The following is a 24,042-nucleotide window of genomic DNA, read 5'->3' as shown; positions in this document are numbered from 1 at the left end:
GGGCTGCGGAGCCGGGAACCTCGAGTTTGGCGATCCCGGGCGGAAACTGAGATCCGGCGAGGTGCGGAGGCCTGGGAGGAGTGGCGGTCCTCCTGTTCGAGCGGATCCGGCCCCTATCCCTGAGGGCTGACCGGCGGCGGACCCCCTGGACAGTCGGGGACCGGGTCCTGGGGGAGCAGAGAGGAGGTACGGCCTGCCGGCCGCCGGGCAGCCGGGGCCTCGATTTTGGTGTGGCCGGGCCCGGCTGACTGCCGGACGGATCCTTGGCTTCCCGCTACACACTGGGGTAAGGAGGAGCGCAGAGCATAGGACGCTGGGGCCCCGGTTTCGGCGGCCATATCGGGCCTTGGTGGTGGGACTGGGACCATCTCTGGGGCGCACGGAGGGCCCCCCCCCCCCTCAGACGCTGACCGGCCAAAAGCTCCTGGAGTTCGGGGGAGGAGACGGTGCGGGGGCCTGCTTGAGGCCCGCCGCGTCACGGCTAGACTCAACAGGAGCGCGTCTGGTGGAACGGCGACCACCCGAAGGACTGGTGGCAAGGGAGACGAGGTGGTGGCCCCAACCAATCGCCCCTTAAGCTGCAGAGGCTGCGAATTACCCAGTCCAGTGACCCTACTGCTCGGCGGCCTTGTCGGGCTGCGGGCCCCCCTGAAGGGGCCCCTGCTTATTCTTGCTAGGTCGGGGGTCGGGGGACGTGCAGAGACGGACCGACAGGCTGGGGACATGGTGAGACCGCGGCCTGGGAGGAGATCGAGGCGGCTGGACTGGTAGGGAGATCCGAGGGATGCACTTGAAGTCAAGGCCCCATAAGCGGTGACCCCCGGTGTGTGTGAGACGATGACTCGAGGTGGTGGAGGGGGGGTCCAAGCAAGGCCTGATCGATAAATTCACCGGCCCTAGTGGGGGCGCTGGGGCATCTGGAGGCCGCCAAGATCCCGGACCGGACAATGCGGCATTAATGGCGGCCATAACGCAATCTAGAGACGCTTTGGATGCAAAGATTGGGGCCATCGGGTCCGATGTGACACTGCTCCGCCAGGACTTGCGAAATGCTGTGAGCCGCATAACTGAAGCCGAGTCACGCATCTCCGGGGTCGAGGATGATGTGGCGACCCTGAAGCGCAAGATGGCGAGCATGGAATCTGTTCAGAAGGGCCTGGCGCTCCGAGTGGAGGATGCGGAGGGGCGCGCCAGGCGGAATAACCTGCGCTTTGTGGGCCTGCCGGAGGGTTGCGAGAAGGGCGATATGGAGGGCTTCCTATTGAGGTGGCTTGAGAGCTGGCTTCCGCAGAACTCCCTCTCCCGCTGCTTTGTAATCAAGAGGGCACACAGGGCCTTAATGCAGAAACCACCTGAGGGGGCGAGGCCGAGGCCGGTGATAGCTAAGCTCCTGAATTATCATGACCGGGACACTATCTTCAAGCTTGCCAGGGACAAGGAGCCGCCCATGTTTGAGAACCACTGGATTATGATTTTCCCAGTCGAAAGGGCAACTGGAGATCCCGCTCCCGGCAGCGCTCGGCATCGGTGAATATGACGGTGAGACAGCAGGAGGCTCGGAAGGATCGCACAGATGGAACTTGATTTGCCGCAGATGAAGCTCTGGGTCCCTAACCTACAGGGATTCGACCACTACACTGTATTTCAGACTACATGTTGTTCGTTTTCATTCTAACAATTGGTCTGGTTGCGGTCAGATGGATAGATACTGCACCTGGGACTACCCACCTTCAGGTTTGTTATTTGCAGGGGTGCTATGCTGTGGGGGTTGGAGGGGGGGGTGGGCGGGGGGCACTCCAGGGAGTGCGTTAGCTACAGAGGACAGAGGGGTTGGGAGAGTTATTGGGGATCCATTGGGTAGAGGGCTGCCTGCGTCCGGTTGGGTGTTGGCAGATTGCTGCTCCGCGACAGGTACTTCACTGTTTTGAGGTATGGGGGCGGGAGAGGGGGGCTGGGAGTGTTTACAGTTCAAGGGAGTTGGGTGGGGGAGGTGGGGGCTGGGGGGACAGGTTGGTGTGTTCAGGGGGGGATTGGGGGAATTCGATTGCACGACAGTTCCGGTACCTCCTATATATATGTATCTCTACTGGTGCGGCCCGCTGTGGGGCGCTCTCCTTTCCTGGGCTCCAAATGGCGACCACTGAGACAAAGGTCCTAAGCCGGGGGGCCTCATTGCGAATTCTGAGCTGGAATGTGAGGGGTATGCTAGGTAAGATTAAGAGGGGGGCGGTCCTGCGGCAGGCGAAAAGAGAACATGCGGATGTATTGTGTCTACAGGAAACCCACTTATTGGGTAATAAGATATTATGCTTACAGCGCTTTGGTTATCAGCAGGTCTACCATGCAGGCTTTGTCAGAGGGTCCCGGGGGGTGGCCATCCTGATACACCGCAGGCTCTCATACATTCACTCCACCCAGTGGGTAGATACGCAGGGCAGGTACATCTTTATCAGGGGGAAGGTGGGAGAGGAGCCCCTGGTGGTGGGAAGCGTTTATGCCCCTCCCCCGCTGCAATGGTCCCTAGTAGAGAAGCTGTTCACGATCTGGGCAGATATCCCAGAGGCTCCGGCGATAGTGGGTGGAGATTGGAACGACGTTATGGATGGCCGGTTGGATAGGTGTAGGCCCGGAGACGGTCGGTTGGCACCTGGAGGCACTAAACTAGGGGACTTGGTGGGAGGCTTGGATTGGGTGGATACCTGGCGCTACCGCCATGCACAGGGGAGGGAATACACCTATGTCTCGGCAGTCCACAAATCCTTCTCTCGGTTGGATTACATATTTGTCCCCCGCTCAGTTATTGGAAGGGTGGAGTCGGTGACAATACAGCCTAGGGGGCTCTCAGACCACTCCCCAGTGGTCCTGGACTTTGCCCTAGATAGGGGGCGGCAGCCCTTCCGGTGACGCCTGTCCACGTGGCATCTCCAAAATGAGGAGTACCAGCGACATATGAGAGAAGCTATAGCATTCTATTGGGCAGAGAACGCCGGCCCTGGCATGCAGGCCGGTACTCTGTGGGAGGCTATGAAGCCCACACTCCGGGGAATAGATATTGCATGGTGCGCGGCGGAGCGCAGACGAAAGAAATCAGAATTGCTCCGGGCGGCCGCGGAAGTTGAGGCTCTTGAGAGCCGCTGCAGTATCAGTGGCGATGGTCAAGCGGTGGGGCAACTCCTGCTAATCTTATGCTTCACGGTTGCTGGATGAGGCGCGACAGGTGTGGCTGGCGATGCGTAGCAGAATATATCAGTGGGGGACAAGTCCGGGACAATGTTACACCGCATCTGCCATAATACATTTCAGGCGCAGACCCTCCTGGGACTTCTAGACACGGCTGGGGACCCGATCACGGACTCCCGGGCGCTGGCGGAGAGCTTTGCGACGTATTACGCGGTCCAGTACACCCCAAAGGAGTATATACCGGCCTACATGGTAGACAAATTTATTGCGGATTTGCCGCCCCGGGCGGTGACAGACGAAGTGCGGGATAGACTGGAGCTCCCCCTCACGGCAGAGGAGCTGGGACAGGCGCTGGGGGAACTAAACGTGGGGAAGGACCCTGGGCCCAATGGGTTCCCCAGTGATTTCTTCAGGTACTATCACCTACAGCTCGGCGTCCACTACAGAGCGGCTCTTGAGGAGGCGAGGGAGAGGGGCACACTCCCGGCGGACTGGCGGCATGCGGAGATCGTGGTCTTTCAGAAACCCGTCAGACCTCCGGACCGACACGAGTCGTACCGTCCTATATCACTCTTAAATATTGAGGCTAAAATCCTAGCCAAGTGTAAAGTACACGTAAGTTCTTTATTTGATTGTCAACATAGCACGCTACGGCGCGCTCATGTTTTAGCACCCGCTCAGTGTTCCATCATTGTGCACGCACTCTTGAAGAGAATGTTTCTCTTCAAAAGTGCGTCCCCTCGAGTCAATCCTGTATACAGTTTATGTTTAGTAGTTTGTGTCAGTTATTCCCTGGACTTAACTTGAACAGGCTGCGCTCCTGTGTTCTGCTGTATATTACTTAAATAAAGTATTTCTTAATACTTTCACCGTCTGCTTCCTGTATCAATCGCTCTTCACATATTGGCGACAAGCATCTCGGCAACTCCGGCGATTTTACCAGCATTTCACCATTTTTGCGCTTCCTTCTCAAATACCTTCATTTTTTGTGTGCACCGCGCTAACCTCGATTTTGATCTGCTACTGCATTCCTGGACACCTCGTCATCCTGTGGCACTGCGCTGAGCCGTGAGGCATTTCTTCTCTTTTCACAGTTTTGGGATACCAGCGTTTGATTTGACTAGCAGCCAACTACGCGTATGACATCGTCTTCAACGTCATTACGCTCACGCCCAGACAGCCAGGTTTATTCACTCGTCTCTATGACAACGCTGTAACGAGTGATTTTAAAGTTGATTTTCTTCAACCAGTGACCCTCAAGTTGCTTTTAAACAGCGCGCACACCTAATTCAAAAGGTATTTGCTTCATATTTACAAAAGAAAAGACTTTCTGCATTTTTAAAAAAGTATTTGTTTTATATTTACAAGTTAAAAGACTTCCTGCATTTCGTTTTAACTACATGTTATATACTGTTATTACTATTTCACAAGAAATTTAAAAGCTTCCTGTTTTAATTACTTTATCATGGCCACTAGTCAACAAATTGTTTATTTGAACCAATTTTTACCCAATCCTGGTAAACCTAAAGAGTCATGGAAGTTATGGTTCATAAGTTTTGAAAATTACTTAGTGGCCATTGGAGCAGATGAATACTCTGCAAAAAGGAAGCTGGCCATTTTATATAGCCATTTGGGTACTGCAGGAAAAGAAATTTTCAACAATCTTCCATTGTCTGTACCTCCACCAGGAGATGGAGAAGGATGGAATGTTTTCACAGATGCAATTTCAAGATTGAATAAAAAATTTATTGATCAGCCAAGTGTTATGATGGAGCGTTTCAACTTCATGAAAAGGAAACAACATCAAGATGAGTCTGTGGAAGACTTCATCTCTGTTTTAAGAAATTTGGCTGCGGAATGCAATTTTGGAGCATATCTAGATACTGTTTTAAGAGACCAGTTTGTCTACAACTGCTATCACAAAAAAATTCAGGAAAGGATTTTAAGTTGTCGTGACCCCACGTTAAATGAAGTGTTGGATATGGCCAAAAGTGTAGAAAGGTCGATTGTTTCTTCCAGATGCATCACCGATGGAAATTCTCTTCAACATGAAAAGGATGTACAAATTAATGCTGTTCTTCAAAAAAACTCATCATTTAAACCTTTTCAAAAGAAATTTAATTCTTATTGCTTTAGATGTGGATCAAAAAGCCACCTTAGTAACAGTCCCACATGTCCTGCGTTGGGTAAAAAATGTACTTTTTGTAGCAAAATTGGCCACTTTAATATTGTTTGCAGAAACAGGAAAGGTGTTAGAATCAATAACCTTTCTTCTGTTGAAGACCCTAATGTAAATGTTTCCAACATTGAAATGTCTGTCTTGCAATCTCCATTTGATGATCTTCACATTAACTCTATTCAAAATGTTGATTCTAACCTGTCTATTCCTGAAAGGAAAATTCTCTCCATTGATTTAGTTGAGCTTGATCTAGACACTACACTTGTCAAAGACCCCACTTGCTGTGTAATTGTTGATGGTGTAGAATTAGACATGATGGCAGATTCAGGGGCACCTGTTACCATCATCTCTAATACCTTATTTGATAAAATCTGGAGCAAGAATGTAACTTTATCTCCTCTTGACATCATTCCCAAAACCTATAATAAGAAACGTATTGACATGTTAGGATATTTTATTTCAAGAATTGAATGTTTAGGTAGGTTTACTAATACAAAAGTATACATTGCCATTGATGGAAAACGTATTGTTGGATGGCAAGATTTAGCTAGAATGGGTTTGAAATTGGTTCCTGGTTCTGACACACCAGTCCAAATCAATGAAACCTCAATTTTTAATGTAGTTCATGAAGAAAACTTGGAGATTCAGAGTTTAATATCTGAATTTCCAGAGGTTTTCAAAGATTCCGTAGGCTACATCAAAGATTTTGAGCATCTTATCAGATTGAAACCCAATGCCATTCCTGTCTGTCATAAACTGAGGAATGTTCCTTTGAATGTAAGAGATGACCTTAAAAAAGTTCTAGACAATTTAGTTTCAGAAGGCATTATTGTTCCCACCAATTCTTCTTTATGGGTTAGTCCTATTGTTGTCGTTAAGAAAAAGGATTCCTCTATTCGTTTATGTGCGGATTTGCGCTCCCTTAATCAAAACATCATTGTGGATTGCCATCCCTTACCTAAAATTCAAGAATTGTTGACAGGTATTTCGGAATCAAAAATTTTCTCACTTTTAGACCTCAAGAGTGCTTACCATCAGATTCCTCTCTCGAGGTCCTCCTCTGAGTTAACAACCTTCATAACCCCTTTCGGGGCATTTAAATATCTCAGACTCCCTTTTGGTTTGGCTTCTGCCGCCAGTGTCTTCCAAAAATTCATGGACACAATTTTGCATGACATCCCTAATGTACAAGCCTATCAGGATGATGTCCTGATCCATTCAAAAAATAGATCAGAGCATCTTAAAGTGTTAAGGAAAGTTTTGTCTCGCTTTCAGGAAGTTGGCATAACTCTGGGTGTTAAGAAATGCATATTCATGGTAAAAGAACTTGACTACTTGGGCCATAGTATTTCTGCATATGGTATTAAACCAAAGATTTGTTTAACCAAAGCTATTTCCAATGTTGCTGTCCCTAAAGATAAGGATGCCCTAAGGTCATTTCTTGGACTTGCTGAGTACTATTCACGATTCATCCAAAATTATTCTCAGTTTGTCCAACCTCTCCGCACCTTACTCAAGAAAGATATCAAATTAATTTGGTCTGAAGAAGCTAACAAGGCTTTTGACACTGTTAAAAAGGTTATTGTTGAAGCACCTGCACTATCATCATTCAATCCAAGTTTAGAATGTACCATTGCTGTTGACGCAAGTCAAAAGGGTTTAGGTGCAGTGTTAACTCAAAGAGACTCTTGTAGGGAGAATACTATAGGTTTTGCGTCAAGAGCCTTAAATGTAGCTGAGTCTCACTATAGCACTATTGAAAGAGAAGCCCTTGCCTGTTCTTGGGCAATTGAAAAATTCAAAACATTTATATGGGGCTCTCACTTTATTCTCCTCAGTGATCACAAGCCCTTACTTCATCTTCTCAATGGTAATGGTACAGGCAAGGCTTCCTCTAGGTTAGTTCGTATTTTGTCTAGACTACATGAGTACAATTTCACCATTAGACACATTTCAGGTGGCAATAATTTGCGTGCTGATGCCCTTTCAAGACTTACTTTACTTGAAAATGATGTTGATGATGATTCCGTTGATGACGTAGAGTGTGTTGTAGCATCCATAGAAGAGTTGGTCCTTTCACCTTTTTGTATATCAGAGACTAAATGGAAGCATAGTTACTCTGAGGATTCAGTTCTTCTCAATGTTAAAAATCTAATTGTTTCTGGGTGGCCAAGAATTCGCTCTCTCCCTGCGTCCTTGAAAGTCTTTGCTCAAGTGTCTGGTGAACTTTCCATTACTAATGATGTCATTTTTAGAGGTGATTTATGTGTTCCTCCTTTGGGTATTAGGAAAAAACTTTTTGACTTTGCTCATCAGGGACACCTTGGCGTTGGCAGCACCTCAAGGAAATTGAAGGAACACTTTTGGTGGCCTGGTCTAGATGGTGATGTTACTAACTGGATTGGGTCTTGTTCTACTTATCTGGTTTCGGACAAGCACTGGAAGACACCCCTTTTACCGTTGCATACAGTTCCTTTTCCTGCTGAAGCTTGGCAAAAGCTAGCTATTGACTTCTCTGGTCCTTGGGAGATTTTACCTAGTAATAAACGTTTTATTGTGTCACTAGTTGACTATCATTCTAAGTGGTGTGTTTTTGACTTCTTAGACTCTCCCACTTCTGTTGCTGCCATTGATTTTCTCAGTAAAGTTTTTCTCTCTGAGGGTCCCCCTAGAGAGCTGGTCAGTGACAATGGCTCTCATTTTTGTTCATCCTCGTTTGAGTCATTCCTCAAGTCTTATGATATCAAACATCTTAAAGTGGCATTATACTCTCCTTCTTCCAACGGACTAGTCGAGAGAATGAATAGGTTTTTCAAGGAGGGAATACAGACCGCTGTGTCTTCTAGTCTAGATGTAGAAAAATTCCTTAGGGGCAAATTATGGTCTTATTTGGTTACCCCTCATAGTACAACTGGTGTTTCCCCTTTCAGACTCCTGAGGAAGAGAAATCCTAATGGGAACATTTGCCCTTCTTGGTTAAAAGATTTGAAAACTCAGGACAACTCTTGTTTAGCTTGTCTTGACAAAGAAATTGTCAAAGTAAATGTTGCTTCTAAGCAATTATCCCAAGAAAGAAATTTTAATTCAAAGTTTCTTTCTTCTGTTCAGCCCTTCCATGTTGGAGACTGGGTCATGATTAAGTTTAATAACAAAGTTAAAAAAGGCCTTTCGACCTTCTCCTTACCCACACAGGTCCTTAAAGTATCTAAGGGATCTCTCTTTCTTGATGGAAGGGGGTGGTGGAGTAAGCGTGTCATTGTCAGACTCACTCCTGAACAAGCAAGGAAAATTTCCACTACCAAATATGTAAATGAACCGTCCTCTTGTTCCTTTTTCCCTTTAGGTACCACCTCTGATGAAGACACACTTGCTAATAATTGTTCTTCTTCTTCTCGAATTTCACTTCCTAATTCAAACTTTGTTTCAGATTCTCAGATTGAAGAAACAACATGTGATGCTGCTGATGACCCTCATGTTGTTGCAACTTCTTCTTCTCTTGTTTCCTCTGACAGGTCTCACAGGAATTGTTCTCTCCCAACTCGTTTTAAAGATTATTTTCTTTCTTAAATATTGACTTTTTATTGTCATTTTGTTTTCTTTTATTTATGTAAATAGGGAGAAGATGTAAAGTACACGTAAGTTCTTTATTTGATTGTCAACATAGCACGCTACGGCGCGCTCATGTTTTAGCACCCGCTCAGTGTTCCATCATTGTGCACGCACTCTTGAAGAGAATGTTTCTCTTCAAAAGTGCGTCCCCTCGAGTCAATCCTGTATACAGTTTATGTTTAGTAGTTTGTGTCAGTTATTCCCTGGACTTAACTTGAACAGGCTGCGCTCCTGTGTTCTGCTGTATATTACTTAAATAAAGTATTTCTTAATACTTTCACCGTCTGCTTCCTGTATCAATCGCTCTTCACACCAAGGCATTGGCTAACCGTCTCCTGCCCCATATCATGGAGCTTGTGCATCCGGACCAAGCCGGCTTCATGCCGGGTATGGCCACCAGACACAATATTCGTAGAGCACACATGGCGGTGACGGCGGTTCGGAATACTGGAGTCCAGGCGGCGCTTCTCCTTGCGGATATTGATCGAGCATTCGACTCACTGAGCTGGACCTACCTATTTGCGCTGCTGCCCCGACTTAACCTGGGGCCCCACTTTCTGTCCTATCTGAAACTACTATACACGAATCTGACGGCGTTGGTTAGAGTAGCGGGGGCGACTTCCGCGAAGTTTTCAATCGCGCGTGGTACGCGTCAGGGGTGCCCCCTCTCCCCATACCTGTTTGCCCTGGCAATGGAGCCGCTGGCGGCTTGGGTGCGAATCGATGCACAGTTACACGGTTTCAATTGGGGTCAGGGCCTGACAGATAAAATCGCCCTATATGCCGACGATGTCTTATTCTTCCTTACACGGCTGGACAGATCAGGAACACGTCTCTTAGAAATCATGCGGATATTTGGCGAAACGTCGGGTCTCTACTTAAATCCGCAGAAATCGACACTGTGGGTCCTGGGGGAAGGTCCAGGTGTTGGGGACTGGGCTTCCACGCTGCAGATGACCAAGGATGGCATCAAGTACCTGGGGGTGTTTATCTCCACGAGTCCTGAGGTGTCCTGGGAGCGCAACATGTTGCCGGTCTGGGATAACGTTCGTTCGGAGATGAAGACGTGGTCCCGGATGCCCCTCACCATATATGGCCGATCAGCCATCTTCAAAATGTTGGCTCTTCCCCGTATTCTTTATCAACTACAAAACTATCCATACCCGGTCATGCCTCAGTGGTTCCGCCAAGTGGAACCTGCGCTTGGGCGGTTTTTGTGGGCCGGGGGGATGGTGCGGGTCGCGCTGCGCACCTGCTTCTTGTCTACTTACGATGGGGGATTGGCGACCTCTGACGTATTGTCATATTTTCAGGCCTCCCACCTACTAGTCCTCAACGAATGGTGGTACGGGGATAGAGAAGATCCGGCATACGCCCTGGAGAGACATCTCATGGGCTCTATTGCGCTACACACACTCCTGTACGCGGCACGGCTGCGGAGAGAACTGCCGCCGGCCACTCAGGTGGTGTTTCAGGTCTGGAGGCAGGCACTGCGTCATATGGGCTGGTGGAACAAATTAACCCAGGAGACCCCATTGTGGAGAAATGGCCGTTTACCGGCGCTTGCATCCCTCCAGGGGTTTGGTGGACGGGACGCCATAGGCATCTCGTCCCTGGGAGATGTGATGTTGGATACGACGCTCAAATCCTTTCAGGATCTGCGAGGGGAGTATGGTATGCCCAACATCCAATTTTTCCGATACCTGCAATTCCGCCATGCCATCTCCCCGAGTATCGCAGATCTGGATTCCTTGCCAGAATTCAGCCCACTTGAGGCCAAAGTCTTTATGGGAGATTTAGAAGATAAAAAGATATCCCGCATCTACGGCACATTAGTTATACACTGCTCGCCAACCCTTCAGAAACTTCGGGATTCCAGGGAGAGAGATGTGGAGGCGCTGGAGGAAGAGGACTGGAGAGAGGCGCTGGAGGCCCCGAGAGGTGCTGCCATAGCAATACTGCTGCGGCTGATTCAATTTAAATACCTACATAGGGTCTACTTTACAAGAGAAAGACTGTGGCGGGCAGGCCTCATTGCATCACCGGACTGTCTCAGGTGCAGGGTAGAGATGGGGACATTGATCCATACGGTGTGGAGCTGTGATGTGCTGTGCAGATTCTGGACGGGTGTGTGGAATTGTTTGGATGAGGTGCTGGGATGGGAACTTCCCCGTACCCTACACTTGGGCTGCCTCATGTCTTGGACGGGGTGGGGGGCAACCTCTATAAGCGACATCTCCTACTGTTGGGTATTACTCTAGCCAAAAGGGACATAGCACAGGCATGGAAGGACCCCCGCCCTCCCCCGGTCTTGGTGTGGAAGAAGGGCCTTGACTTTTGTATGGGGCTGGAACTGCCGATATTTGAGGCCCGTGGATGCCCAAGAAAACACTACAAGATATGGAAGAGGTGGGCGGAATTTCGGGGTCTTTGGTTGGAACCCCCAGTGGAAGGGCAGAGGGACCAGGAGTTGTGATAAGAGATACGGATGTGGAGATACACACACGTTACTGGTATGTAATTAGCATTGGAGACTTTGGAACATGTTGTCGTGCACTCGGGGCTGGGTGGGATCCGGGGGGGGGGTGTTGGGTTAGGGTTTTGGGGGAGGGTCGGGGAGGGCGAGTTCCATTTCGTAGTAATGTTTGATACTAAATGACTATGTGGATTGCCGATCTGAAAAGAGCCATTTTATTGGGCAGCTGACCTCGGTATGGAGGGGCTGCTTAATCTGTGCACTCTCTCAATAAAATCTGTTAAAAAAAAAAATTAGAAGACATTTCGCTTACTCCAGTAAGCTTCTACCTAATTATACCTTGTCTTTCCCTGTTTCTTAGGCCCATTCACTTACAACCACTCCACTGTTGTGCACCTTTTCTGAACGTATGTTTCACTTTTTGTTACTCTTTGAAGGCTTCTTTGTTTTATTTTTCATTTTTCCTCACCCGCCTGCCTACGTTTGTCAATCTTTTTCTTTAGTCTTCCTAGCTATGGCAGATGCAGTAGTTTAACTGTGGTGGGTTTGCTGTAATGGTGAAAGTATTAAACTGCAATTGCATTCTTCTGAAGTAGTTCTCTGTGGTGACTTTACTGTGAATGTATTGCTCTGTAATTACATTCCTTCGCAGTGGTTACTCTGTGGTAGTTTTGCTCTGATGGTATTACTCTGTAATTACAGTACTCTGAAGGGGTTTCTCTGTGGTGGCTTTGCTGTGAAGGTATTACTCTGTAATTACAGTACTCTGCAATGTTTCACCTATAGTAGTTTTGCTCTGCAGGTATTTATCCAGCTTGACATTCCTCTACAGTAGTTTATTTGTGGTGATTTTGCTTTGAAGGCATAACGCTGCAATTACTTTCCTTCACAGTGGTTCATCTGTGGTAGTTTTGCTCTGACATCCCTCTGCAATTGTTTCTCTGTGATGGTTTTGCTGTGAAGTTATTACTCTGTAATTACATTATTCCACAGTGGTTTCTCTGTGGGGACCTTGCTGTGAATATATTAATTTGTCGCTATTTTATTCTACAGTGGTGTTTCTGTGGTGGCTTTGCTTTAATGCATTACTCTGTAATGACTTTCCTCTGTAATGGTTCCTCTGTATTAGTTTGCCCTGAAGGTATTTATCTGGCATGACATTCTTCTGCAGAGGTTTCACTGTGGTTGTTTTGATGTTAAGGTATTAATGTAGTATGCCATTCTTCTGCAGTGGTTTGACTGTCATGGCTTTGTTGTGATAGTATTATTCTAGCATGATATTCGTCTGGAATAGTGTCACTGTGTTGGTTTTGATGTGAAGGTATTAATGTATTATGCCATTCTTCTGCAGTGGTTTCACTGTGATAGTTTTGCTGTGAAGGTATTACTTTGTAATTACATTCCTCTGCAGTTGCTACACTGTAGTGGGTTTGCTGTGAAGGTATTACTTTGTAATTACATTCCTCTGCAGTTGCTTCACTGTGGTGGTTTTGCTGTGAAGGTATTAATCTAATATGACATTTCACTGCTGGAGCTTCACTGTGGTGGTTTAGTTGTGATGGCATTACTCTAGCATGACATTCTTCTGCAGGAGTGTCACTGTGGTGGTTTTGCTGTGATACTATAATATTATTCTAATATGACATTCTTCTGCAGTGGTGTCACTCTGGTAGTTTCACTGTGATGGTATTATTCTAATATGACATTCTTATGCAGTGGTTTGACTGTGGTAGTTTTGCTGTGACGGTCTTATTCTAATATGACATTCTTCTGCAGTGGTTTCACTGTGGTGGTTTTGCTGTGATGATATTCTAATATGACATTCTTCTGCAGTGGTTTCACTGTGGTGGTTTTGCTATGACGGTCTTATTCTAATATGACATTCTTCTGCAGTGGTTTCACTGTGGTGGTTTTGCTGTGATGATATTCTAATATGACATTCTTCTGCAGTGGTTTCACTGTGGTGGTTTTGCTATGACGGTCTTATTCTAATATGACATTCTTCTGCAGTGGTTTCACTGTGGTGGTTTTGCTGTGATGATATTCTAATATGACATTCTTCTGCAGTGGTTTCACTGTGGTGGTTTTGCTGTGATGATATTCTAATCGATACAAAAGGGGATGATGGACGGAGCGTTTGAGCAAATCAAACACTCACCCCCAGTCAACTGATCTGGGTTTAATCCATCACCATTCTTTAGCCCACTCAACCACCCTAGTTCAGACATGGCCATATGCAAATCAGTCTGACCCTGTGCCTCATGGGAACAGTCCAGCCCGAACTGCCAAGCCATGTCTTTCCTGGACCGGAAACAAGCATCCTGGGACCGGTTTCGGATTCATAATCCTCATCAGCCAGGCTATCTTGAATCCAGTGGCCAAGTGAGCAAGGGACTCACGTCTGAGCATACCCTGCCACACTTAGGGCGAACAAAGAGATACAAAAGGGGATATTCTAATATGACATTCTTCTGCAGTGGTTTCACTGTGGTGGTTTTGTTGTGACAGTATTACTCTAGTATGATATTCTTCTGCAGTGGTGTCACTGTGGTGGTTTTGCTCTGATGATATTATTCTAATATGAAAATCTTATGCAGTGGTTTCACTGTGGTAGTTTTGCTGTGACGGTCTTATTCTAATATGACATTCTTCTGCAGTGGTGTCACTGTGGTGGTTTTGCTGTGACGGTATTATTCTAATATGACATTCTTCTGTAGTGGTGTCACTGTGGTGGTTTTGCTGTGACGATATTATTCTAATATGACATTCTTCTGCAGTGGTGTCACTGTGGTGGTTTTGCTGTGATGGTATTATTCTAATATGACATTCTTCTGCAGTGGTGGCACTGTGGGGGGTTTTGTGTGATGATGTTATTCTAATTTGGCGTTCTTATGCAGTGGTTTCACTGTGGTAGTTTTCCTGTGACGGTCTTATTCTAATATGACATTCTTCTGCAGTGGTGTCACGGTGGTGGTTTTGCTGTGACTGTATTATTTTAATATGACATTCTTCTGTAGTGGTTTCACTGTGTTGGTTTTGCTGCGATGATATTATTCTAATATGACATTCTTATGTAGTGGTGTCACTTTGGTGGTTTTGCTGTGAAAGTCTTATTCTAATATGCCATTCTTCTGCAGTGGTGTCACTGTGGTGGTTTTGCTGTGACGGTCTTATTCTAATATGACATTCTTCTGCAGTGGTTTCACTGTGGTTGTTTTGCTGTGACGGTCTTATTCTAATATGGCATTCTTCAGCAGTGGTGTCACTGTGGTGGTTTTGCTGTGATGGTATTATTCTAATATGGCATTCTTCTGCAGTGGTTTCACTGTGGAGGTTTTGCTGTGAAGGTCTTATTCTACTATGACATTCTTCTGCAGTAGTTTCACTGTGGTGGTTTTGCTGTGAAGGTCTTATTCTAATATGACATTCTTCTGCAGTGGTGTCACTGTGGTGGTTTTGCTGTGACGGTCTTATTCTAATATGACATTCTTCTGCAGTGGTGTCACTGTGGTGGTTTTGCTGTGAAGGTCGTATTCCAATATGACATTCTTGTGCAGTGGTGTCACTGTGGTGGATTTGCTGTGACGGTCTTATTCTACTATTACATTCTTCTGCAGTGGTTTCACTGTGGTGGTTTTACTGTGATGGTATTATCCTAATATGACATTCTTCTGCAGTGGTTTCACTGTGGTGGTTTTCTTGTGATGGCATCGATCTGGTATGACATTGCAGTACAGTGGTTTCACTGCAGTGGCTTTGTTATAGTTACTCTAGTATGACATTCCTCTGCAGTGGGTTCCCTGTGATAGTTTTGCTGTAAAGGTATAACTCTATAAATCCTCTCCTCTGCAGTGGTTTCTCTGCGGTGGTTTTACTGAGATGGAATTACTCTCATATGAGATTCCTCTGCAGTGATTTCAGTGTAGTGGTTGGTTTTGTTGTGATGGCATTACTCTAGTATGGCATTCCTTTGCAGAGGTTTCACTGCAGTCGATTTGCTGTGATGGTATTACTCTAGTATGGCATTCCCTTGCAGAGGTTTCACTGCAGTGGATTTGCTGTGATGGTATTACTCTAGTGTGACATTCCCTTGCAGAGGTTTCACTGCAGTGGATTTGCTGTGATGTTATTACTCTAGTATGGTATTCCCTTGCAGAGGTTTCACTGCAGTGGATTTTCTGTGATGGTATTACTCTAGTATGACATTCCCTTGCAGAGGTTTCACTGCAGTGGATTTGCTGTGATGGTATTACTCTAGTATGACATTCCCTTGCAGAGGTTTCACTGCAGTGGATTTGCTGTGATGGGATAACTCTAGTATGATATTCCCTTGCAGAGGTTTCACTGCAGTGGATTTGCTGTGATGGTATTACTCTAGTATGACATTCCCTTGCAGAGGTTTCACTGCAGTGGATTTGCTGTGATGTTATTACTCTAGTATGGTATTCCCTTGCAGAGGTTTCACTGCAGTGGATTTTCTGTGATGGTATTACTCTAGTATGACATTCCCTTGCAGAGGTTTCACTGCAGTGGATTTGCTGTGATGGTATTACTCTAGTATGACATTCCCTTGCAGAGGTTTCACTGCAGTGGATTTGCTGTGATGGGATAACTCTAGTATGATATTCCCTTGCAGAGGTTTCACTGCAGTGGATTTGCTGTGATGGTATTACTCAAGTATGTATTTTTTCAACTGTACAATTAATTAAAATCATTACAGTAAAAGCCAATCGATATGTTACAACTAAAACAATGTTAAAACTTCAATTTGCAGTAGAGATTAAACATTTTTGATGATGCATTTGCCGCCAAACCCCAGTTCCACCACTATCAGACCTTCCCCAGGGTTTGTGACTATGGACGTGAAGCTTTAATCACGACAGGTGTCAGTGTTCGAACAAGACCGCCAGAACTGACTTCCGCTGGCTTTATGTTACACTTCTCCATAGTGTTATTTCGTTTTTCTGCCGTTTTTAAGGCAGACCTGATGTAGTGGATATATTTCCCCTGTCTTGCAAGGGTCGTCGTGCTGGAATTAGAAAAGCACATGGCTGACGCTTCACTGCAGGATTGTATTCTGTTGGTGATGCAGATTGGGAGAAGTAGTCGTTGTCGTTCATCAGTGAGGTTGGGGCAGCAGCATAAGAGGTGGAGCCACGACTCCCTCTTGTAGGGGCAGAGGCTACAGTTTGTGGCTTCCCCCCTTCTGGCCCATGCAGGGTTGAAGTCCGCGATTCCTAAAATGATTAATCTCATTGACAGAATTTTGCCTCGGGCCAATGTGGTGAGAGCTTCAATTAGATAAGGCTGAGCTTTGCCTGTCACATAGGATCTGTTCAGTGGGTCTAAGTGTGAGCTTGAGCGGAGGGTTTTGCGGTCGAGATCAAGTGAGATTTCACACACTTTTTTATTTATGGCTCTTTTCCACATGTTCATGGGGATTTCTGGCCGCAAAATGCTTTCTTCTACTAGCTTCAATGTTTCAATCACTTTGTCTAGGCTGGTGTGCCAGGTCGTGGGTGAAGATAAATCTCATATGCTGTTTTAGTGTGGGGCTTTAAAATCCTGAGATAGGGCTTTATAATGTCCACCTGCCACAAGTCCGGCCTCGCCACACCTAGTTCCAGCCTTAGCCTTGCTTTCCTTGCTGACATCGGTATACTGAGCACTGTTTTATGTGCTATAGATTGTGCCGAATTGAGGCAGGCATGCTGTGAGCCAGGTAAGGCCAAATGGCCATAGCTTATCGCTGGTAAACGTTTTGCTTGTAAGACTTTCAATATTGGACCGGTAGTTGGACTGGTTAGGAGGTGGCTTAATTGCTTAAGTAGATGTATGACCTTGTTAGCCTTGATGCTCTGATGTTTCGAGTGGGCGTTCGCCTTAGCCCCTTCCGTCAGTCAGACCCCTAGGTAATTGTAAGACCTCAACGTCCGCAAGTTGCCCATTTGCCATTGTGCTTTCTTTTTCTGTCGGTAAATCCCAAAAATGACGACCTTGGTCTTTCCTTGATTTACTGACAAGTTGTTGATGTTATTGAAGTGATTAACGGGCACATGCATCATTGTAGGATTTTGCACTTCCTATATTGCGAAAATTAAGGAATCGCAATTTAGGAATTGCAAAATCCTATGCATCAAGAAATCCTAAAAGTTTTTAGGATTTCTTAATTTTCGGAAATTGCGATTCCTTAATTGCGAATCGCAATTAAGGAATGGCATTACATTGATTCCTAGCGGCCCATAGGAATCAATGCCGTTTTGCATTTATTTTTTTTTGCACTCGCAATTTGTTGATGCATTGCAAGGGTGCAGAGGGGGGGTCCAAAGGACCCCCCCCCTGCACCCCTGAAATGTATTTTAAAGTGCATGTTTCACACACACATGTCCTAAGGACATGTGTGTCTGTAACATGAAAGTTTAAAAAATTCATTTTTTTGCTTTTTTAAAGATTTTCACAAATTAACACGAGGGTCAACCTCGTGTTAATTATTTGCACTTCCTATTTCAAAATTCGCAATTTAAAAAAAAATGATGCATTGCATTTAAGGAATCGCACAAATGCGATTCCTTAAATGCATTCGCATTTTTAGGAAATGCAAAAAATAGCGAATTTTGAAACTCTGTTTCATGCATCCCAAAAACGTATTTAGGAAGCGCAAATGGCTGAATTTACCGATTCGCACCGTTTGCACTTCCTAAATAGGTTGATGCATGTGCCCGCATTGAGGGCTCTTTGTAGGCCCACCTTCATATGATCCATTATGGCTGTGTCGTCGGCGTATGGGAGCACCGGCAGCATCCTATTTCCTAATTTCGGTACTACTAGGCATGCTCCTTTTAAGGATTCTCCCAGATCTGCTGTAGGTTAAAGAGGATGGGGGCCAGCTCACAGCCTTGCTTCAACCCATTTTCCGTGGGGTTTTTTTAGGACACTGTGCTGAGCGCCAGTACAACATTCCCTTGCAGAGGTTTCACTGCAGTAGTTTTGCTGTGATGGCCTTAATCTGATATGATATTCTTCTGCAGTGGCTCCTTCGATGCGAAGGAATGGCAGGAATGAATGTTGTGTACTTTTGGATGCATAATTTCTGCCACCCTGGGTGTGGTCCAGCTGGAGCCTGGTAATGAAGGCTGCCTGTGTCAGTTCCGGGATGAGACTGGCAGAGATCTGATCTCGCCTCTGTGTGAGAGCAGTATTTGGAACAGGCCCACTGAGGCTAATCGACACATCCAATTAAACATTTCACAGACCCCCAGGATATGACAGCATTGATTTCAAATATTTTTCCGCAGAAAGAAAAATATGGGCACAGAGAACTGCAATTTCAGCTTCAATTAAGTCTAATTAAAATTATCAGACACAGTTATTAAACTTCTCATGTTTGCAGTGCAGGTGTCCCGCTGAATTAAACACAAGCTTTGGCAGAACGCGGTGCTTTAAGGGAAGAGGATCTCACATTAGGAAATGGCAGATGCTCTCTGGAAGCCAGAGCAGAATTCATAGGCATCAGGGTAGCTTCACAGAATTATATGTAGAAGCTGCGTTTATGGAATCTCTCTTAGCAGCCGTATGCAAATGTAAACTGCTTTAAGGGAATCAGAGCTGCTGTATGCAAATTTGACCTGCTTTAAGGGAATCAGAGCTGTTTTATGCAAATAGGAACTGCTTTTAGGGAATCAGAGCTGTTTTAAGAATAAGAGCTGCTTCATGCAAATGTGAACTGGTTTAAGATAATCAGAGCTGCATTAAGAATCAGAGCTGCTTTATGAAAATGTGAACTGCTTTTAGAGAATGAGAGCTGTTTTAAGACCAAGAGCTGCTTTATGCAAATGTGAGCTGCTTTTAGGGAATCAGAGCTGTTTTAAGAATAAGAGCTGCTTCATGCAAATGTGAACTGGTTTAAGATAATCAGAGCTGCATTAAGAATCCGAGCTGCTTTATGCAAATGTGAACTGCCTTTAGAGAATGAGAGCTGTTTTAAGACCAAGAGCTGCTTTATGCAAATGTGAGCTGCTTTTAGGGAATCATAGCTGTTTTAAGAATCTCAGCTGCTTATGCAAATGTTTAAGAATCAGAGCTGCTTTACGCAAATGTGAACTGCTTTTATTGAATCAGAGCTGTTTTAAGAATCAGAGCTGCTTTATGCAAATTTCAACTGGTTTAAGATAATCGGGCCTGCTTTATGCCAAAGTGAACTTCTTCAAGGGACTAATAGCAGTTTTAAGAATAAGAACTGCTTTATGTAAATGTGAGCTGATTTTAGGGAATCAGAGCTATTTTAAGAATCTCAGCTGCTTATGCAAATGTTTAAGAATCAGGGTTGCTTTACGCAAATGTGAACTGCTTTTATAGAATCAGAGCTGTTTTAGGACTAAGAACTGCTTTACCCAAATGTGAATTGGTTTAAGATAATCAGAGCTGCATTAAGAATCAGAGCTGCTTTATTCAAATGTGTACTGCTTTTAGGGAATCAGAGCTGTTTTCAGAATTAGAGCTTCTTTATGGGGATCAGAAACACTTTACGAAATAGATCAGCTTCGTGGTCATCATAGCTGCTATACATCAAGGGCCCAATTCACAGAACGACTTTAAGACTCAATCCTAAACTTACTACTATTTTGGTATTCACAGAATGCGCTTACTACTTTTGGCATTCACAGAATGAACTTACTACTTTTGGTATTCACAGAAGTTAGGATTCTGTCTTAAGTTTATCTTAAGACAAACTTAAGACAAACTTAAGACAGACTTAAGACAAAATCCTAACTTCTGTGAATACCAAAAGTAGCAAGTTCATTCTGTGAATGCCAAAAGTAGTAAGTGCATTCTGTGAATACAAAAATAGTAGTAAGTTTAGGATTGAGTCTTAAGTTCATTCTGTGAATCGGGCCCAAAGTCTTTAGAGCTCCTATAAGGAAATCAGAACTTCTGTATCACAAGCTTTGCTGCTTCAAAGGACTTGGAGCTGCCTTTTAGGAATCAGCTTCTTTAGATGGGTCTGAGCTGCTTTGTGGAAATTAGAACTTTTTGAAAAAATAATTCAGGCTGTTTTAAAGAAAACATCGCTGTCTTATGGGAATCAGAGGGGCTTTATAATAAATGATCATATATGCGCTATGGGAATTATTAGAGCTGCTGTAATGGAATCAGTGCTGCCGTATGGGAACCGCCAGAGCAGTTTTATGGGAATCAGAGCTGCCTTTGGGAAATCAAGTTGTTTTAGGGGTAGCAAAGCTACCTTGCATGAGTTTATCTATGAGCTGCTTTATGGAATTTAGAGCTGTTTCATGGGAATCAGAGCTGCTTTATGGAACTCAGAGCTGCTTTTAGGATTGGAACTGCTTACAGGAATCAGAGCTGCTCTGTAGGTGTCATTGGAGCTTCTACATGAAAATCAGAGCTGCTGCATGGGAATCAGAGTTCTTTTATGGGAATGTCTGCTATTTATGGGAATCCGAACTGCTTTATGGGACTCAGAGCTGTTGCATGGGAATCAGAGTTCTTTTATGGGAATTTCTGCTATTTTATGGGAATAAGAACTGCTTTATTGGACTCAAAGCTGTTGCATGGGAATCAGATCTCCTGTATGAACACCGGAGGTGCCTTACTGCAATCCAAGCTGCTGTATCTAAATCAGATCTTCTGCACAACAATCAGAGCTGTGTTATGGGAATCAGAGCTGCTTTAGGAGAATCAAGGCTGCTGGATGGGAATTGGGGCCGCTATTGTCAGAATCCAGCAGAAAATGATATTAAGTCAAGGAGAGTTAAGCAGGGCCGTAGCGGGCATCAGGCGTTTCCCTGGTAGGCTGGAAGAGTAAGGACCGGGGGGCATATTACCAACGTTAAGCGATATTTATCGCTAAGGATGCTTAGCAACAAATTTTTTAACGCTAAGCATCGTCAGAAATTATCGCAGATAAACCTTGCTATTATCAAGGTTTATCGCAAATGCGATAAAAAACGGCCGCAATGCATGAATATCGCTGAAAAGTCAGCGATATTCATGCATTACCGAGCTAATGCTCTTAGCCATGTTATCCACCTCCCCTTGGATAACATGGCTAAGAACTGCTCAGGGCAGGTGTTAGTTTTTGAAGATATTCGCGCTTAGCTCGAATATCTCCAAAAGTTGGTAATAGGAGATAGCGATGTTAGCGACTGTTTCCAGTCGCTAACATCTTGGCACGCCCACTTTGCATGTCATTAGTGATAAATATCACTGACATGCAAAGTGGGGCCCAAGATGGTCGCTATCTCCTACTAGCTGTCGCTAACTGGTGTTAGAGACAGCTAGGTAATAGGGAGATAATTTTATCTCCGCTTTCTTGGCTTTTAAAGCCAAAAAAGCAGAGATAAACCCCCTTGATAATATGCCCCCGGGTTTGTTACGGGGGCTGGTTTTGCAGCAGTGCTGCAATATCGGCCCCCAGTAAGGAAAAGCAGCAGTGCTGGGGACCAGTTTAGTTAAGCAGCCATGTTCACTAGAACCCTCGCCCAACACCCCCTCCTCCCACACCAGGGGCCTGTCCGATACAATTGCCAGGGATGCTTTGTGTTGTCAGTCCAGACCTGGAGTTAAGGGCTAGAGTTTACACTACAGGGGAAGATTACAGGTAGCTCAGAAACAGCAATTTAGTCAGGAGAGCTAGAAGGTTTTAAAGACCGGTCTATGGAGGCTGGGGCTGAGAAAGGAGGAGGGACTAACAGGGCAGACTCAGAGTGAGGCCAATCAGATTTTCAGGATTACAATATCTGGTACTTCCAGAGCAGCAGAAGAAGTGTCAGTACTAGAACTGTATTACCTTGCACCTTTCTAGGTTGTATGGTTTCTGCTCGCATTCCCTTCATTCACCGTGTCTCTTCCCTCACATTGGTTGTTTTCTCCCTCCTTCTGTGCATTCCCCTTCATCTTCAGTGTTTATTTTTGGCAGTTTTACAAGGCCTAAACTGAAACAGAGTGCAGAAGTCTGCTGTTGCACTATGTTATTAAATTGCCAAAAATGGCATGCTGATTGTCAGACCCAAATTGTCTCTGCTTCAATATAAATCAGTGGGGAAAATACATTCTCCAGATTACTTTTTTAATCTCCCAATTGCCTGCACTAGCAGTGTGGGTAGGTCACCAAGAGCCACACAGGTCTCCAAAACCTCTACATACTTGGGAGGACAAGCCTGATGTGTTGACTGCTGGGTGCTGTTGATGCCTGGATTTTTGATACCATTAGGCAGATCCAGCCCATCAAAGGTACATTTACACTTTAGAAATGTTTTCATTGTGTTTCTGATGAACCAATCAGCTAATAAATAAACATACATATAACTTAGTGTAGATAGTTCATCTCCTTATGGTCCTGAAGAATCGCGATTCAATCGACGCATACACGAGAAACATGTTGACCGTTTAATAATTCTCCACGACTGAGACATTAAAAGGGGACATTATACCCCAATAAGTGCCAGTTACACCGCTTTTAACTGAGGCAGGAGACCCCCAGAATAAAGTTTTTTCAGATACTCCCAGCCCAATTTTTTTTAACTCACCATCACGTCTACACTTCTTCTGGCCCCATACCCGCACTTCACAAAACGGCTGTTGGATAAAAGATCTCCGAAAAAGTGCCCCTCTCCGAGGTGAACCCATTGGGTATTGCACCACCGACCCGATGAGGAGCAGCCCAGATGATGAAGCATGACACCTGCAAGGGTGTGTGAGGGCATTAAAATCCAACAAAAGGATTTCCCCTGTAGTTCCTAGTGATACACAGTGGTTCCTTACTCTCGAGTGACTTTCACAACCCCCACCAGAGGAACAGCACTACTGTCAGAACCCCAAGACTCCAAGTGGGTGTGATTGCGCACAGGAGAGGAAGTTACAATGCGGGACGAGCAGGGAAAAAATCATGGACTGACTTGACTCGAAAATGGCACCGTCAGATGGCCGCCAGTTCCGAGCCTAGGTTAGCGGTCTAGTTTGCCGGGCGCGATCGCGGTGGAATCCAGGTGAAGCGCGCGATTGTTAGGAGCTGCGCACTACACCAGAGACCCAACCGGAGGAGGAGTGTTTCTTGACGGAGTCGAAGTGTAAAATTCCAGAGAGCTAACCCGAGTGTAAAAATTCCCCAGAAAATATTAAGACGTAAATTAGAGCAGTAAATAATAACATCAGTGATAATACTTTGAAGAAAATTTCAAAGTCTAAGCCAGCTTACCTGAAGTACGTAGAAGGTCCGTGTTGACAGCTCAGGTGCACCTGACGATAGAAGACAGCAAGAACAAAGCTAAGTGCCTAATGAATACTATGAACTGTATATATTTTTGACAAGAATGTAAATTTAATCGTGAAAGGTTATCAGTGAGGCAAAGCTTACCCAAAAGGAAGTCAATCAATCGTACGCCAGCTCGTTAATACTCTGTTACAAAAGAAAAGAAGAATAACAAAGAGTCAAAAACGGAAGAAGATAAATGAGAAAAGAATAAAGATAAAACAGATAGGTAGACAAGTAAGTAAAAGAGACAGATACAAATAATAGTAACTAGGGTAAAGGAGAGAGCGGAGTAAGACTAACCAATTTGTATATGTTATAGGAGAACAA

This window comes from Lissotriton helveticus, chromosome 1_1 (genome assembly GCF_964261635.1).
Source record: "Lissotriton helveticus chromosome 1_1, aLisHel1.1, whole genome shotgun sequence".
NCBI lineage: Eukaryota > Metazoa > Chordata > Amphibia > Caudata > Salamandridae > Lissotriton > Lissotriton helveticus.
This window is presented reverse-complemented; position numbering follows the sequence as displayed.